Genomic DNA, 18,495 nt, shown 5'->3' on the forward strand with positions numbered 1-18,495 from the left:
TGCTCTCTGCCAAAAGCCAATTAAGTTAGAAACTTTGTTTCTGGCTGTTCAGTGCAGAGAAAGTCTGGACTTTTCAGTACAAATGCGGGACTGCGGGTTGAGCTGTCAAAAGTGGGACTGTCCCACTGAAAATGAGACAGTTTGGAGGTATGCAGATTTAAGCAGGGGAGGGGCAGAGGGTGCTACTGACTAGTGTCTTTAGATAAAAAGCCCTATTTAGTGACTCTAATGAGGTCATCATGAGATTTTGCAATGGAAATCCTGAGATTGATCACAGCCAAGAGACAGAGCAGCTGCTAATCCTCCACCTGCTTGTCTGGTATGTGGGGATTGTTTAATACTTGTTAATACACTGCATCTGAATTCAACCTGGATAGGTGGTTTTGGAAGGAGTTATTGCATTGAGTTATTGGCACAAAAATTAAATTACATCAAAGGTAGTTCCATTGAACTATTTAGGAACTATTTAGGTAGGTATTAGTCACCTGCGCACTTAAAAAAGTGCGCAGGTGAGGTACAGTCGTTATGGGACCATTGTGACCAGATATCACTTTCACACCTCTGTGAGTTTCAGTTGGCACCTTCCTGAATAGTTCAATGGAACCATTGTGATTGGATATTGGTGACAGTTCCCTTAAGGGGTTAAAGGCCTTGTATCCTTAACTACCTAGCAAATAAACATGCTTTTACTTCTTGCTGGAGTAATGCCTTCATTTTTCTTATAAAAACAGTACACATTTTTAAATTTAACTATTTCAGGCCTGAAACTATTTCAGGCCCGAAACGTTGCCACTATTGTGAGCTAAATAAATAACCCACAACTGATTTCACAGCATCGGATGGGCCATTGATGTTTTGTTTGCAGCTAATAAACCCAACAGGTCTGAATTTGCTTTCAATAAGGATTAATTATTTCTTAGTTGGGATCAAGTACGGGCTACTGTTTTATTAGTACACAGGAAAAGGAAATTATTTTTAAAAATTGAAAGTGTTTGGAATTAAATGGAGTCTATTGGAGATGACATTTCTATAATTCTGAGTTTTCTGGATAATGGGTTTCTGGATAACGGATCCCATAGGGAGGGAATAGCAAAGCAGCCTGGATGGACACCCAGCAAGGTGCCGCCAATGCCCATTGGACCCCCTGTTGAGGAACACAACAAAAATGTCTGTGTAGACACAAAATCCACAGCTCGCAACAATGTTTAGGCATGCAACAATTTTTAGGCATGCAACAATTTTTACACACTCAACTTTTTTGTCCAAATGCATTAAAGTCAATGGGCGTCAAAATAATTTTGAAGTACCTCAATTTTTACCCATGCAACTTTTTTGTTGCAGCAAATTTTTTTGCCTACAAATTTTTGCAGCAGTTTCGTGAAAAAATTTGCAGGTGGCAAAATGCGGAAATTCGCCGCAAATCCATGCCTGCTGAATACATTCACCCATCGCTATTTGTTATCTTTTACCCTAATGATGACATTGGGAGGAGTTATCATTGTAACAACCAAGCAGGACAAATACCAGACCCATTCCACAGGGGTAAAACTGTTGCTATAAATTCATAATAAAACTCGAAAAGGCAGACGGCACTTCTGAAAATGGGGTTTATTGGAGTTCCTGCTGGGTGAGGGAGTTGATTTAGCCCCCCCCCATAGAAACTACAGCACTGAACCGAGGGACAATGGGACTTCCGAACAGGGCACATTCTTTGAGACGTTGCCTTGCTGATTTAAGTGTGTTAGAAAATGAGAGCATTAGGGAAAGATCCCCAGATGAGCCCCTAATTGGTAGATCGACTCTTAATAAAAAATGTAATTCTGCCTTTTACCCCTTACAGTCTAGATGCTCCTCAATGGATATGTTCCAGGATCTGGTGGAACAGGACCTTAAAAAACTCAACACCAGGGTTTCAAAGAGAAACAAATGGAACGTCTCCCTTGATGAACGGAGAGCCCTCATGTCCCTTAAGGCAGCCACAGACATTACTATACGGCAGGCAGACAAGGGAGGGAGTGTGGTGGTCATGAATACTATTGACTACATAGCAGAGGCCAAGCGACAGTTGAATGATTCCGATACTTATTCCACCCTCTCCTTTAATCCACAGGATAAATTTATGAAGGCTATCGAAGAACTGGTGTCTTATGGCATATCTTTGGGAGTGGTGGACACACGTGATAGGGATTATTTGGTTAGGCGTACTCCAACCATCCCAATCTTCCACCATCTCCCTAAGATACATAAGTCTATCCAAACACCAGAGGGCAGACCCATAGTTGCCAGCATTGGATCTGCGAACGAGGGGCTTTCAGACTGGCTTGATTTGAATCTAAAACCTTTAGTCCCACTTTTGGGCTCATACATAAGGGACACTGGACACCTCATTGAAAAATTATCCACCCTCACTTGGTTGGATACATATCACTGGATTTCCATGGATGTTAAATCCTTATACTCCATGATCCCACACAATATGGGTATACAAGCCATTTCAGACACTTTGAAGGAATCACACTCCTACACACCAGATTTCATTCACTTTAATTTATTGGTCCTTGAATTTTTATTAACACACAATTTTTTCCACTTCGATGGGGTTTACTATCTCCAGAGACGTGGCACTGCCATGGGGGCGTCCTTCGCCCCCTCGTATGCGAACCTCTACATGGGCCGCTGGGAGCAGTGCCATGTCTATGGATGTGCTAACCCCTTTCGCGATCACATAATTTGGTACGGCAGGTATATCGATGACCTGCTATTTATATGGAATGGTCCTTTGAGTCTAATTGATGAGTTTCATCAATACCTCAATACTAACCAATACAATCTTCAATTATCACTCGAACATCACAATGAGACAATCACTTTTTTAGATCTAACCTTAAAAGGGAATTCATGTACTAAATCAATAGACACGGAAATTTTCAGGAAACCTACGGCAGGCAACACAATTCTAAAATATAATAGTTGTCATCCCAAACACACACTGAACAGCATCCCTTATAGTCAGTTTGTTAGGTTTCGGAGAAACTGCAGTCAGGATGCCACATTTGATCTCCAATCGCATCAATTAGGGCATAGATTGCAAGATAGAGGATACCCCAAACATCTCATAAGAAGTGCACATGAGAAAGCTAAAACAGCACCTGTATTGGGGAAAGAAAAAAGAAGGCTGATCCAGGATCACTCAGATCACATCAAGCCAGACAAACAAAAAATGTTCTTTGTCACTGAATATAGTGAGGAGTATGGGCAAATTTGTAAGATTATTAAAAAATATTTACCTATTTTGGTGAGATACAAAAATGTCCGAAATCTTGGCTCAAACTGAGGTCAAGTGCGTCCCAAGAAAGGCTCCTACTTTAGGAAAAATGCTGGCTCCTAGTCTAATCTCATCGGCTTCACTTAACTCGGCGGATAAATGGCTAAAAGTAAAAGGTACATATAAATGTGGGGCAAATACCTGTAAGACATGCCAAGTTATCTTTATTGGGCCGGAGTTTAAATCTAATGTATCAGGGCAAGTCTTCAAAAATACAGGGTTCTATAATTGTAATACCAGAAACGTTGTATACCTTCTAGAGTGCAGCCATTGGAACAAACAGTATGTGGGTCGCACATCCCGCATGCTGAAAGAGAGGATAAGGGAGCATATCAGAAGTATTAACAATAAAGAAGAGACCACTCCGGTTGGCAAACATTTCAAAACATGCTCACCCAATGGTCTAAAAGACCTAAGGGTGAAAGTAATTGAAAAGGTACGGGTCCCCATCAGAGGAGGCGATATTATTTATAGATAGAACCTCAGAGAGGCTTTCTGGATCCTCAAATTGGATACCAGAATCCCTAATGGTCTAAACTATAGACATGATATTAGCTATTTATATTAGAGATTGGAACATATGGATTCTCAGCAAATTAAAAAGGCTTTATCATGATGGGTGCAGGTGGCATGCTATATTTAGGTAAAAACTTTCCCTAGCCTTCCCGTTAAAAATGACCCTTTTAGGAGTTGAAGTGTATCTAAATCATCCCCGCCAAAATATTTGTACCTACAGATTGTTTGGTTTTTAATCAATTAATATTGTAATACAGTTTTTAATGGATTTAAATAAAGGTGTAATTTTACTGAGAGCCCACTAGAGGGCATTATCACCTCCTGTATAAAAAAACCCAGCTGTTGTTAGTGAATTGTTAACCTATGACTAAGGGATAACTCCCGAAACGCGTTAGGTTTTTCCAGCAGGAACTCCAATAAACCCCATTTTTAGTGATGGGCGAATTTATTTGCCAGGCGCGAATTCGCGGCGAATTTGCACGATTCGCCGCCAGCGAATAAATTCACGCAACGCCCGCAAAAATTCGCCGGCGTCAATTTTTTTTTTTTTCGAAAAACGGACGCCGGCGTCAAAAACGGGCGCCGGCATCAAAAAACGAGACGCCGGCGCTGTTTCGCGAATTTTTCGCCGTTTCGCGAATTTCGGAAATTTTGCGGCAAAGTGAAACGGCGCAAATTCGCCCATCACTACCCATTTTCAGAAGTGCCGTTTGCCTTTCGAGTTTTGTTACGTTTACAGTGGGGACACTGTCTGACTGAGCACCTGGCTTGAGGGGAGAGCGGCGAGCTACTGCGGTCTTTTTTTGCTCTTTTATCTATAAATTCATAATAGTCACAGGTATGACTGTACTTGTCCTGTATGGAACCGTTTGCTGTTGCTCTCCTACTGAGGCTGCTAATGGGAAGTACAACCTGTATTCATCATCTGTATTCATCATTTCTACTGGCTAAGGATTGACAGACATTCTGAAAGAATGTGTTTGCTGCCTCATTGCAAATACCAATCTCAAGGAAATGCCTGCTCACTAACACTTCCATGAGGAAATGGATTTTTCCTTCATTACTGTAATTTAATTTTCCATTCATTGAGGAATGTTATAGTTATTTTTAAAGTGTGACTTGATAACCAGTTAAAGTGCCGTGACTAAGTGTCACTTTCCTAACCAGTATATGAGTAATTATCACTTACAAGTCACATTGTTTTGAGATTCTCCCATTACCTTGTCCTTCCATGAAAAAAAAAAGTGTCAGTATCCTATGGGAACAACCTGTTTGACGAGTCTTAAATGTAATCGACACTGTTGTTTTGCTGCAGGTCTCAACTCATATCAATGAATCAGCAGGTTGAGGTTTTACTACTCACAGTTTGTAAAAGTGCAATCAAGTGCCTGCAGACTTTAGTTTTCTTGGATTAAATGTTAGCCTATGCTGGATGGTGAATTGCTGTAGTTGGGTGTAACAGATGTAATTATGGAAGATTCATCTTACTTTTTTAGCAGAGTTAGTAGACTTTGTTCCATGCAGCCTTGACCTTTCTTCAGCATCTGACGAGAGGGTCCAGGGCTCTCCGGGCTTCCGCATTAGGAGAAGACCATTGAAAGAAGCCAAGAAGCTACTGTAGTGGAAGTCAACGCAGATGTGTCTATAGTAGGCTCTCTATCAGCATTAGAAGTAATGGCTAAGGAGCTGAGAGAATACCTGGTCACCATGTGGGAGATGTCAAGGCTACTATGATCCAGCCCCCACCTGAAAGATGCCATTATGGCCATGAAATCACCCCCAGTGCTTGTGGTAAAGAACAGTCCTCAGCTTGGTAAACTGAATGGTCTTGTGTTACCAACAGGGGAGACTGAACTGTGAAACTTAAAGAAGGCCCATTGTCTATTGGACACTGATTAAAGGACATCGCTTTAGACTTTTTCAGACAAGGGGGTTTCAAAGATTGGAGCAAAATGGTCCTGGGCTAACCTTGTGGGCTGCAAGAACATTGTCTTGCAAGGGGATTGTGGCCAGACAGACCTCCATCCCAGGTGAACCACTGATACTAGAAATACTTAGAGCTAGATGGACTGCTGTTGGCTAATATGGGCCCCAGATACTGGGCAACGGTCCCTACCATTGAGCAGATACTGTATGTCAGCTGTTATAACAAGTTGACTGTCAACTACAAGCGTAGTGCCGACTGCCTGGGTGGGAGTAGTGCAAACTCCAGCAAGGTGATATTGTCAATGAAGGTCAGTGGCCAATGTCTCGTGCAAGACTTTCTCCATTTACTTTCGATCATGGTTATTGTACCGGCTGCTTAATTCACTCAAGTAAATATCATTTGTATTTGTATTTGTAAAGGAAAAACTGAATAAAAAGTCATATGGGTTAGAAAAAAAGAAGTGTCATGACTGGAATTTGAAGGCCCATGCAGAATTAAACCTTAGAAACATTGATTAGGTTTGTACAGTTTTCTTAACAAACCCAAGAGAGGCAGAAGACCAGTCTCTGTAAAATGATTAATAATCTTTCCTCCCTTTTTCCCCCTTTTAATCCCTATACCTCTTTGTGGTTCTCTCCATCTATTTTTCAAATAAAAGATAAATGTAAGGAAATATATGATGTTTGGCAGAATTTATATATAGAAGCCTATGGCTAACACAAATAATTTGGAAGGCAATATATTGTCTTTTAATGTTAACGGTCTGAACGAACCGGTCAAAAGGGCGCAGATACTACATCACTGCAAAAAACAAAAGGCATTAATCGTAATGATTCAGGAATCCCACTTTAAAATTAACCATATGCCAGTGCTTCATTTATATAATTACCCCCAAGTTTTTATGAGTAACAACCCAGATAGGAAATCCCTTGGAGTAATGACTTTAATCCATAAAGACCTCCCCTTCACGCATTTAGAGACAGTGGCAGATAAGGAGGGCCGCTATGTTATGGTAAAAGGGAAACTAGCCGATCAAATTTGTACAATTGCAAATGTATATATGTCCCTAATTCAGGCCAAGTAAATTACTAAAAAAAATGTTTTTAATGCCCTAGAAAATTTTATGGAAGGTCTTATTATTTTAGGGGGAGACTTTAATGTTACTTTGAACCCCTTAGGAGACGCATCTTCTAAAAGAACAAATATCTCATATAAGGGCCTTAGAGAAATTAAAAAAAGTTTAACAGAGACGCAGTTAATAGATATTTGGAGGGTACTAAATCCGACAAAGAAAGACTACACACACTTCTCGAAAGTTCACTCTGTTTACTCTCGTATTGATTACATATTTGTATCTCAGTACTGGTTAAAATTATTTATAAAAGCAGACATAGGTAACATTATCCTATCAGATCATTCCCCACTCATAGTAAAATTTACCATACCAAAAATACTAAAAGCGGAATATATGTGGCGTTTTAATGAGTTTTTTCTACATACAAAAGGAGGGACTAAACAAATACAAAAGTGGATAGAAACAATAATACAGAATAATGCTACAGCAGAAATATCTCCAAAAACATTGTGGGAAACTCTTAAGTGTGTCCTTCGAGGTAATTTAATCGCCATGGGTAGAGTCACCTTAAGAAGGAAAAAGAAAAGGAATTAGCTGCATTAATAAAAGAAATATCAATATTAGAGCAATCTCATAAAGAAAATATCTCCCAAAAAACGTTGATTACTTTAGAATGTAAAAGGTTACAACTTAAGGCGTTATTAAACCAAAAAGTTCAGAAAAGTTATATAAGGACTAAGCAGAAACACTATGGGGCCGATTCATCAAGCTCGAGTGAAGGATTCGAAGTAAAAAAACTTCGAATTTCAAAGTGTTTTTTGGGCTACTTCTACCATCGAATGGGCTACTTCGACCTTCGACTACGACTTCGAATCGAAGGATTCGAACTAAAAATCGTTCGACTATTCGACCATTCGAATGGTCAGACTTCGGTAGCTTTTATCTGCCAGTTCGGCAGATAAAAGCTACCGAAGTCAATGTTAGCCTATGGGGAAGGTCCCCATAGGCTTGCCTAAGTTTTTTTGATCGAAGGATATTCCTTCGATCGTTGGATTAAAATCCTTCGAATCGTTCGATTCGAAGGATTTAATCGTTCGATCGAAGGATTTAATCGTTCGATCGAAGGAATAATCCTTCGATCGTACGATCGTAGCATTTGCGCTAAATCCTTCGACTTCGATATTCGAAGTCGAAGGATTTCAATTCCTAGTCGAATATCGAGGGTTAATTAACCCTCGATATTCGACCCTTGATGAATCGGCCCCTATGAGTTAGGAGACAAATGTAATAAATATTTCGCTAGGAAAATTTAAAAAATTCAACCGCAAACACACATTATATCAATAAAAGATAAGGGAAACAAAACGCGACATGATACTAAAGGTATAGTTGAAGCCTTTTGTGAATATTATCAATCATTATATTGTTTAAAAATTCCCTCGCCACAGAAACAGATCACAAATACACTGAGGGATTTTATTGAAAATGCAGGCATCCAAAAATTAAGTGGTGACCGTGGTAGAGAGTTAGACTCCCCGTTTGAAGAGAAGGAAATCGAAGAGTGTATAGAGGCTTTATCGTCGGGGAAAAGCCCAGGACCAGATGGTTATATTGCTTCTTTTTATAAAACTTTCAAAAAAATTTTGATCCCTCAACTTCTCAGTTATTATAATAGTATTAGTGAGAATAATACTTTTCATTCCCAAGCAAAGGAGGCGCATATCACCATATTTCCAAAACCGGATAAGGACCCACAATTATGCCAAAGTTATAGACCAATCAATCTCCCTGATCAATATAGACTTAAAAATATATGCTAAAATTCTTAGTAATAGGATAAAGAGATATCTACCGGATCTTATTCACACTGACCAGGCGGGTTTTACACCTAAACGGGAAGGGAAAGATAATATATTTAAAATAATATCCTTGATAAAATACTCTCAAGGGAACAAAGTACCTTCAATTATTCTCAGGGCGGATGCTGAAAAGGCGTTCGATAGGGTGTCATGGTCGTTTCTTGAAAAGACATTGCAAAGGTTTGGTTTTGGCCCTGCAATTATATATAGAATAATGGCCCTTTATGAGAGACCCACGGCTAGAATTAGAATTAATGGGACATTGTCACCAACAGTACAAATTTGTAATGGGACGAGGCAGGGCTGTCCCCTGTCGCCTGTCCTATTTAATTTGGTTATGGAAATACTTCTTTCTTATATTAGAAAAGACCATGACATATCAGGGATCACTGTAGGTGGCAAGGAGTATAAATGTGTTGCATTTGCTGATGATTTATTATTATATCTTACTAACCCAATCATATCATTGCCAAAGTTCATGGCTCTTATGCACAATTTTGGGCAATTATCTAATTTTAAGGTGAATTATAATAAATCTGAGATTTTGAACATAAATATACCAGTTGCTAGAATACAACACTTGAAATCTAGTTTCCCCTTTAAGTGGACGGAACCAAATATAAAATATTTGGGCGTTAAAATAAGGGCAGATCTGGGGGAACTATACCAAGATAATTATCTTCCACTAATGATATCTCTCCAAAAAATGATAGATGCTTGGGATAAACTTAGATTATCATGGTTTGGCAAATTGCAGGCGATTAAGATGGTTTTCATGCCACAACTTTTGTATTATATTCAGGTATTACCAATAAAGATCCCAATCTCCTTTTTTAAATCAATTAAATCCGTGATCTCCAAATTTTTATGGGGTAACAAGAAATCAAGGTTAAAGCATACCCTACTGATAGCATCAAAAGAAAAAGGGGGCTTAGGTCTACCTGATTGTTATCTGTATTATGTAGCAACACATCTAGCAAGGATAATAGACTGGTCTGCAACTAATCCACAAAAAGATTGGATTAAGTTGGAACATTTAACGACAGGATTTCCGTTAATTAACAATTTATGGGTTGAAAAGGAATATACACCTAAAACTGCACTGCAACACCTCTTAGTGGGGACCACGTTAGGAGTATGGAATAAAAATAAAATTAGATTAGGATTAACATATAGCCCCTATATACTACAACCTTTAATGTTTAATCCGGAATTCCCACCGAGCTTGGAAAAAGGGTCATTTAATAGATGGGGAAAAATGGGCACTAGGGAAACTACCTTAAAAGATCTCACTAAAAATGGAAAGTTAGTCTCTTTAGTTGAAATACAAAACAGATGGAACCAACACCCTAGAGATGTATGGGGATATAATCAATTACAAACGTATTACCAATCAAAATTATCTATGGATTGGCACAGACCTGAAACGCAATGGGAAACTTTACTCTCTTCTTCAGAGGTCTTGGCAAAACACGTTTCTAAATTATATAAACTTCTAGTAGACACTTTGGCGGTAGGCCCAGATACCCAGCGTCAGGAATGGGCAGAAGAACTAAATATAAATGACAATATGTGGAAAGATATTCTTAAAGCCACATTTCAGACATCTAAAGCCGCTAGAACTAGAGAAGCAGTGTATAAACTGCTTACACGTTGGCATTATACACCAATGAAGTTGAAAAAATGTTATCCTAATAATAATGGGAAATGCTGGAGATGCAACATAATGGAGGGGAACCATACTCATATATGGTTAACCTGTCCGGTTATTCAGGCATTTTGGAAAGGTGTTCTTCAGATTATAAATGAAGTCACACAGCAAGAGATCAAAATAGATATGTCCTATACAATCCTGTTAAATTTGAATTCTGATAGGAGTACAACTTTAAAAGACCCACTCACTCTCCATCTATTACAGGCAGCAAAAACTTTAATCCCAATAAGGTGGAAATCAACGGAACCCCCAAGCTGTAAAGAGTGGCTATCCAAAGTAGAGGAAATTAGACAAATGGAAGAAATTACTGGTTTAATTCATAACCAAAGTGAGAAGTATTGGGAAATCTGGCTTCCTTGGGTAGACTACATGAAGGAAATAAATTAAATATATATTCGGAATTCTTTTTATAAGAATTGTGGTGACTGTAAATATAGATAAAATATATGAACTACTAGCAGATGTCAGTTACGAGCGAAGAAATGAATGATTATTTCTTTAAAATATTTGTACACAATATGGAATGGAACCATATATCACCCTCCCCCCCCTGTTTTCCTTTCTGTACATCCTTTTCCCCCATCCCCCTTTTGTATATTTTTTTGTGTATATATTTAAAATGGAAAAATAAAGAATTGATAAAAAAAAAAATAAAAACGAAAACACAGCTGTAGCCATTCGGTACAGGCAAAGTCGGTGCCATGTCCTAGTTCGGTGCTTCAGCTCTCCCGCCTCCTCCTTAGCCTGGTTTCCGGCCATCGCCGACCAATCACACCGGTCACATCGCGGCCTCCACCAATGAGCGAGGCCCGAGGCAGGGAGAAAGGAACAGAAGCGGTACATGCCACCGAAATCTTTTACTTGCCGAGCATTGTTCTTGTTCATTGTTCCTTCGACTTCCTTAACCCACCCGCCAAGAGATAACTCGAAAGAAAAAAAAAAGTAAAATGATTAATTCAAATTAATGATTAAAAATTCAATTAGATGAGAAAGACCGGTCACCACAAGTATGACATGTCTGCAACAGGAACTTTTCATAGAGAGCATAAACAGGAAGAGGAAGAAGTAAAACACACAGGGTTACAGGTCAAACATGACATCACATTGCTAAGCAACAATGGACCCGCCCTGCATTAAGTGACATCCACTGGAACAATCTCTGTCTGTTGTTTTCCAACATGTGTGTGGTGTCTCCATGTGACTGGTGGTGGCTGGAAGATCTTCTTATGGACGTGCATGGGCTATATAAAAGTAGAGATGCACCGAATCCACTATTTTGTATTCAGCTGAACCTGCGAATCCTTCGTGAAAGATTTGGCTAAATACTGAACCGAATCCGAATCCAGAAAGGGAAAAAGAGAACTGCATGGTTGAAGAATTTTTTACTTCCTTGTTTTGTGACGAAGAGTCATGTGATAAGGATTCAGTGAAATTCAAATCCTGCTGAAAAAGGCCAAATCCTGGATTGTGCATTCCTACATAAAAGGACTTTAGAAATAATGGGACCCCGTACTACTTGGAAGGACCCTTCCACCCAGGGCTGGAACTAGGGGTAGGCAGAGTAGGCGCCCACCTAGGGTGCAATCATGGGGGGGTGCACTTTTCAAGGGGACCCTTCAGCCAAAAAAATGATTCCAAATCTTATTTCATCACATTAGTCAAGCAGAATGAACTTTAATTACACAATATAAATGATTTGAATCTTGTTTCCTTGCATCTTGGAATCAATAATTATATCAAGCAGGCAGGAGCCATTTTGTGGACACATAATCTTGTGCAACAGAATGGGGGACCTGATGTCCATCCCCATGCCCTGGCTACACAATTAAATGATTAAGAGAACGGGCGAATGTGTTGGGAGCAGTGACATCTAGGAAGTGCTGAATGGAAAGTGAAAGTAATTGCCTAAGGCATAGAGGAGGGACAGGCAATATTTGACTGACAGCTTAGATTTTTAAATGAGTTTACAACAGCTATGAATGCTTAAATAAAAAAAAATATTTGGGTTTCATGTTTAATTTAAAAAGGACTTTTATTATACAGCTTTTTATGTCTGGCTGACAGGTCCACTTTAAAGAGAATTTTTTCTTTTCTTTTACCCTTTTTTGCATGGTCTTTAATATTTTTTCAATTTTATAAACCACCTGTTCCAACCCCCTCTTGTCCGTGATTAGTACCGCAGGCAGAATCACTCCCCACCTCCCTCTTGGCAGCTGCTGGCACAGATAAACAGATAATTAGGGGCAATATGATGAATTTTTGGCTGCTGCTGGCACAGATACATATTTGGGAGATATATGATAGATTTTTGACTGTTGCTGACACAGGCACATATTTGGGGGCAATATTGTGGAATTTTGGGCAGTTGCTGGCACAGGTACAAATTAGGGTCAATATGATGGATTTTTTTGCCTGCCGCTGGCATAGGTACAGATTGGGGGTAACAATATGATGGATGTTTTGGCTTATGCTGGCACAGGTATAGATTGGGGTCTTGGGGACAATCTGAGGGATTGACTGCAGCTGGGAAAGGAACAAATGGGGGCAATATGATAGTTGCTGGCACAGGTACAGGGGGCAATATGAAATGGTAATGCAGGAGCGGGTGGAGGGCACTGATTGAAGCCCTTGCCTAGGGAGCCAAAATACCTTGGCCCGGCCCTGCTTCCACCCCAGGGGACCCAAGTTATTAGTCACCTTCCAACCTGGGCCCCCTGGCTTGCTAATCCTGCCAATTTAGTAGAAAGGGACCTCAATAAAAGAAAAAAGTGAATGTCAAAATTCCACCCTGGTCACAGACATACAACCAGAAAACATCCCCAATATACCCAAACCTTGTGGAACAACTCTCCCCGGTGGTCTAGTGGGAGGGGGTCGGCAGGGCTTATGACGTCAGCGAGCAATGGCGAGAAATTTAAAGGGGTATAAAAGGAGCATTCTGTCTGTAGATCCTTGCCCATTATATGTAATCTCCTTGCGAGTTCCTGGTGCTTCTGTGCTAATATAGCTTCTGTTATTCTGTGATTTGACTACCTGTTGAGACCCCTGCCTGCTTTTGACGATCCTGACTTCTGAAATCCTGACCCTGCTGGGTAACCGACTCCTCTATTCCGTATTCCGTCTGATTGGTCTCCGGTTTTGACCCTTGCCTGTTTGACTGCACTTGTAATTTGTCTGCCCCGATCCAGCCTGATCTGACTTCGCTTTCTGTCTACGCCTTATACTGCGACCTTCTGCCCCAAAGACTTCTGCTTTACCGTTGTGCCCAGGACCGCCATCAGAAATCTCAGGGCCCCATACGACAAAATTTCCTGCCCCCCTGGGCTGCACCCACCGCAAGCCCCACCTACAGGTCCGCCCCCCACCACACAGTAAAAAAACCCAAAAAATATTGGTGGCTAGGGTTCCCACATGTTAATAAAAAGATATTGGTGGTCAGGGCCCCCCATAAAAAAAACATTTGTGGCCAGGGCCCCCCCATTAAAAATATTGGTGGCTAGGACCCCACATGAGAAAAAAAAATTGGTGGCCAAAATTGGTGGCCAGGGCCCCTTAAACGTCCATGCCTTCCCGAAGTCAGCAGCTCTCAGAAAGATGGGGGGCCCGGCTAATCAAGTAAGTGTCGTGTGGCCGTGAACCCCTTACCCTCGGGGCCCCCTACAACTCCCCCCCTGTCCCCCCCTGATGGCTGCCCTGGTTGTGCCCCTTTGCTTGTTCAGAAACCTTATCTTTGCACCTCTCTTAATAAGACCTGGTGGCATCCGATTAGCCGAGGGCTCCTCCTGAGGTGAAAGGCGGCTGATAAAGGTGGAAGCAAGAGCCAAGAACAGGGTGCTTAGCATCGGTTCTGAATTTAGGGTGCCAACCGTGACACCTTGAGTCTTCCACCTTGAGTATCCAAAAGGTGCTTAGCTTACATGGTTGATGTTAACAGGGGCGGGTCATGGAGAAGAAAGTAATATATGGTTGGACATATTGAGAAAGTATTCACCTTTTTCCTCTGAGATGTGTCTATGTGGCATCTGTTAGTGGCCCTACATACTGTATATACGGGCTCCCATGATGTTTTTGTAAACTTTGTTGAATAAATGAATCCATTGGTTCTGGGGTCACAGTTTCATTTATAGTGTAGTCAGAGAGACTTTTTTTTCATGTGTTAATGTCTTTGAGTGCACTTGTTTTTTTCACTTTGCACCTTGTCTTTTACATGTTGGTAAATGACCGCTAATGATTCTAATGGGTTTACATTCTTCCTTTTCTGTGTCTTGATACCATATATAATGTACCTGGAAGGGGTGTAAATGAGTGTGGCTGGTGAATGCCCTAAAACATCCTGGATGTCACCTCTGGGATCTAATAAAGGGAATGTGCAGAATGCATTCAAGTCCTAAGGCTAATGCCACAACAGGCTGATTCTTGGTCTACATTAATCCACATTTATTCTCTAGTTTCCCTCCAGTAACATACAGGCAAGTTCATTGGCTTCATTGACCCCAGTGTGAATGTGATAGGGATCTTAAAGGAAAACTATACCCCCAAAATGAATACTTAAGCAACAGATAGTTTATATCAAATTGAATGACATATTAAAGGATCTTACCAAACTGGAATAGATATTTACATAAATATTGCCCTTTTACATCTCTTGCCTTGAACCACCATTTCGTGACTCTATCTGTGCTGCCTCAGAGATCACCTGACCAGAAATACTACAACACTAACTGTAACAGGAAGAAGTGAGGAAGCAAAAGGCAGATCTCTGTCTGTTAATTGGCTCATGTGACCTTACATGTGGTTTCTATGTGAGCACAGTGAATCTTACGATCTCAGGGGGCGGCCCTTATTTTTTAAAATGGCAATTTTCTATTTATGATTACCCAATGGCACATACTACTAAAAAAGTATATTATTATGATAATGGTTCATTTACATGAAGCAGGGTTTACACATGAGCTGTTTTACTCAGTATCTTTTAATAGAGACCTACATTGTTTGGGGGGTATAGTTTTCCTTTAAGACTATAAGGTCCACTGGGGCAGAGACTGGCTTGAATGTTAGTCATTTCTGTCTCCACAAAGATAATAAAAGATAAAAGGTAATAAATAATTCCTGTTTTTGTCCCATATACTGGATAAAGCTCAATCATGAAATTTATATGTAGAACTGGGCTTTCTAAAGTCACTTAATGCTGACCCCATACTATATTAGTCTTTAGTCCTTGCACCCTGATCTCTGAGTCCAGAAGTCCGTCCATACTCTCCGCAGTTCATCTCCCGCATAATGGTGCACTGTGATCAACTTGTTAAACTGGCAGAGGTCGTAATCTATCCTGTCCCCATTAAATATATTAGGAGGTGGGTCAGTAGGTGGGATCTTCAGTTCATACAAACAGATCCCCATAAAGGAATACTCCATTGCACTGCCCTAATTGTCTGAGCAATATCATAAACCTTTTTTGCCATATCAGCAGAGAAGACATAACCAGGACCAGCGGGATATGGGGGATAGGTGTCATTAGGATACACTTCTTTGGGGACATACCACTTGTATTCCTCACCTCTTAAAGGACCTGTGTTGGCTACAATATATCCTGTAAAATAGTTCTGACGGACTGGTAATTCTAGTCGCAGATTATAATAGGTATCCATAAAGTCCTGCTGTACTATGTCCCCATAGGTCTTCATTTCCTCCTCTAACAGTTTCTGATTACTCTCCATATTAACATGAGAGATACCAACCAGGAAAACAGTGACCACAGCAACATCTCTGTAGTTACTTTCATTTCCCCAAGTTTCCCGAATGATTAATCATGTGTTGGCATCATGACTGTCTCCAATCACAAGTAAAACAAGGAAGGGCTTCTGCTTCTGGCATTTTTCTTCTGGATTCAGGAGAAACTTATAAGGATAAGGATAAGGGGGTGCCAATGGGTGTCTAGTAGTAGACAAAGTTATAGTCAAACCAGGGCTCTCAGTTGGCTGTGACTTGAGTTCTAGAGGGTTTGGTTGTGGCTTGAGTTCTGGAGGTTTTGTCTCTGGCTTGAGTTCTGGAGGGTTTGTCTCTGGCTTGAGTTCTGGAGGGTTTGGCTCTGGCTTGAGTTCTGGAGGGTTTAGCTCTGGCTTGAGTTCTGGAGGGTTTGGCTCTGGCTTGAGTTCTGGAGGGTTTAGCTCTGGCTTGAGTTATGGAGGGTTTGGCTCTGGCTTGAGTTCTGGAGGGTTTAGCTCTGGCTTGAGTTATGGAGGGTTTGGCTCTGGCTTGAGTTCTGGAGGGTTTGGCTCTGGCTTGAGTTCTGGAGGGTTTAGCTCTGGCTTGAGTTCTGCAGGTTTTGGTTGTGGCTTGAGTTCTGCAGGGTTTGGTTGTGGCTTGAGTTGTGGAGGGTATGGCTGTGGCTTGAGTTGTGGAGGGTTTGGTAACAGAGATGAGATGTGAACATAGTCTCTCCTCATAATGAAAAAGTAGAATGCCGCAAATAAAAATATAGTGAGGACTGAAAGCTTACAGTACCTCAAAAGATGATGCTGTATGAAGAAAAGCAGAGAAGTCAAATGTGTGAATCAGAGTAAGAGTATTGCAGATGCAGCTAATGTTAGCAGTGTTTTCTGCAGTATTATTCCTAATATCAATATATCTGCAATTGTATTTTTGTGATCTACTCCAGATTATGGTTTTTGGCCTGAAAACATGTAATGCATCAACTAACTGGCCTTCTAAGTGAAAAGAGATAGAATATTTATTGGAAAGATAACTGAATGTAAACCCTAGAGGCACATACAGCCATATTGCAGGAGCTAGAAAAGCTAACCCACCAAAAAAATATCACCTCGCCTAAGAACATCATCCTTGGGAAAAAGCTTGCCCGCACCAATCCAGGCACTACTGCATCTAACTGGGTAGACAATTTACCAAGGCTGGAAGGCCAATCAATCCTTTGCTTACAGACCTCCAGATATTGCTTGATGAGTTATCTGTATATTTGTTAATTATTAGTGAGGACAGCCTAGGACAATTCGACTTCAGACTTTATGGAAGAGCTCCTAAATCTTCAGGAACAATTTTTGACATGTTTGCTTTTGCTTTATTTTACCCCACAACAATTTAATGAGTCATTTCTCAGAAGTGGGAAGAAATTCATGAATTCATGCAACGTTGTTTTGTATACTGGTTGAGCAGGTGGTTGGGTTCATTAAAACTATAAAAGCTACAAGTTATGCTACATAGTAGTGATGTGCAGGTTGAGATAAAACTCAACCCGCACTCAACCTGCTGCTCCTCCACCCTCACCCGACCCTAACGACTATTATATCAATTCGAAGAGCTGCCTTTAATGACAACCAGAGATTCTGCTCAGCAGGGCCAAAGATAAGAAATGGATCAACTGAAATGAGGAGGAAGTCTAGTTAAAGCACAGAATTTGCAGGTGCAGTGGTTCAAATGACACCAGTCCCCGGCTTTCCAAAATAAGTGGCGCAAACATAATTAGTCCTGCAAGAAGAAGCAGCAAAAAGAATCCTCAATAGAGCTGTTATATATATATATATACTGTATATATATATATATACACACACAAACACACCTGGAGGGGCTGTAACTGAGTGTGAGCAGGGTATAACTGCGTGTGGCTGGGACATTGCATTCCTGGTTGTCTGGGATCTAATAAAGGGGGACCTGCAGTGCCAAGAATGTACTCAAGACCTAAGGCTAATGCCACACCAGACTGATTAATGGCCTGAACTTATCCACAGACCCAAGATTTACCCTGGTGTGACATTAGTTTAAGGGCTTAAGTTTGATTCCAACGCAAAACCTATCAGCACAGAATTTGTAAGTAAGTGTGCTTCCTCTAGTTTCCTTCCATAAACAAACAGGCACGTTCATTGGCTTCTAGTTAAATTTACCCCAGTGTAAATGCAATAGGGACCTTAGATTGTAAGCTCCACTGGGGCAGGAACTGATATAAATAATTAACAATTTCTGAATAAAGCTGGGTAAACACGTCCACACTATGTAATAAAAAGATAATAAATAATTCCTGTTTTATTGTCCGATATACTGTATGAAGATCAATCATGACATTTTTAA

At 40.5% G+C, this 18,495-nt stretch overlaps 1 pseudogene; it reads right to left on the reverse strand.

The window, feature by feature from the left end:
* Window positions 1-15,512: 15,512 nt before the first annotated feature.
* LOC121401283 lies at window positions 15,513-17,194 on the reverse strand (annotated as a pseudogene).
* Between the last annotated feature and the right edge of the window lie 1,301 nt (window positions 17,195-18,495).

This window comes from Xenopus laevis, chromosome 3L, assembly GCF_017654675.1.
Source record: "Xenopus laevis strain J_2021 chromosome 3L, Xenopus_laevis_v10.1, whole genome shotgun sequence".
In the NCBI taxonomy this organism is placed as follows: Eukaryota; Metazoa; Chordata; class Amphibia; order Anura; family Pipidae; genus Xenopus; species Xenopus laevis.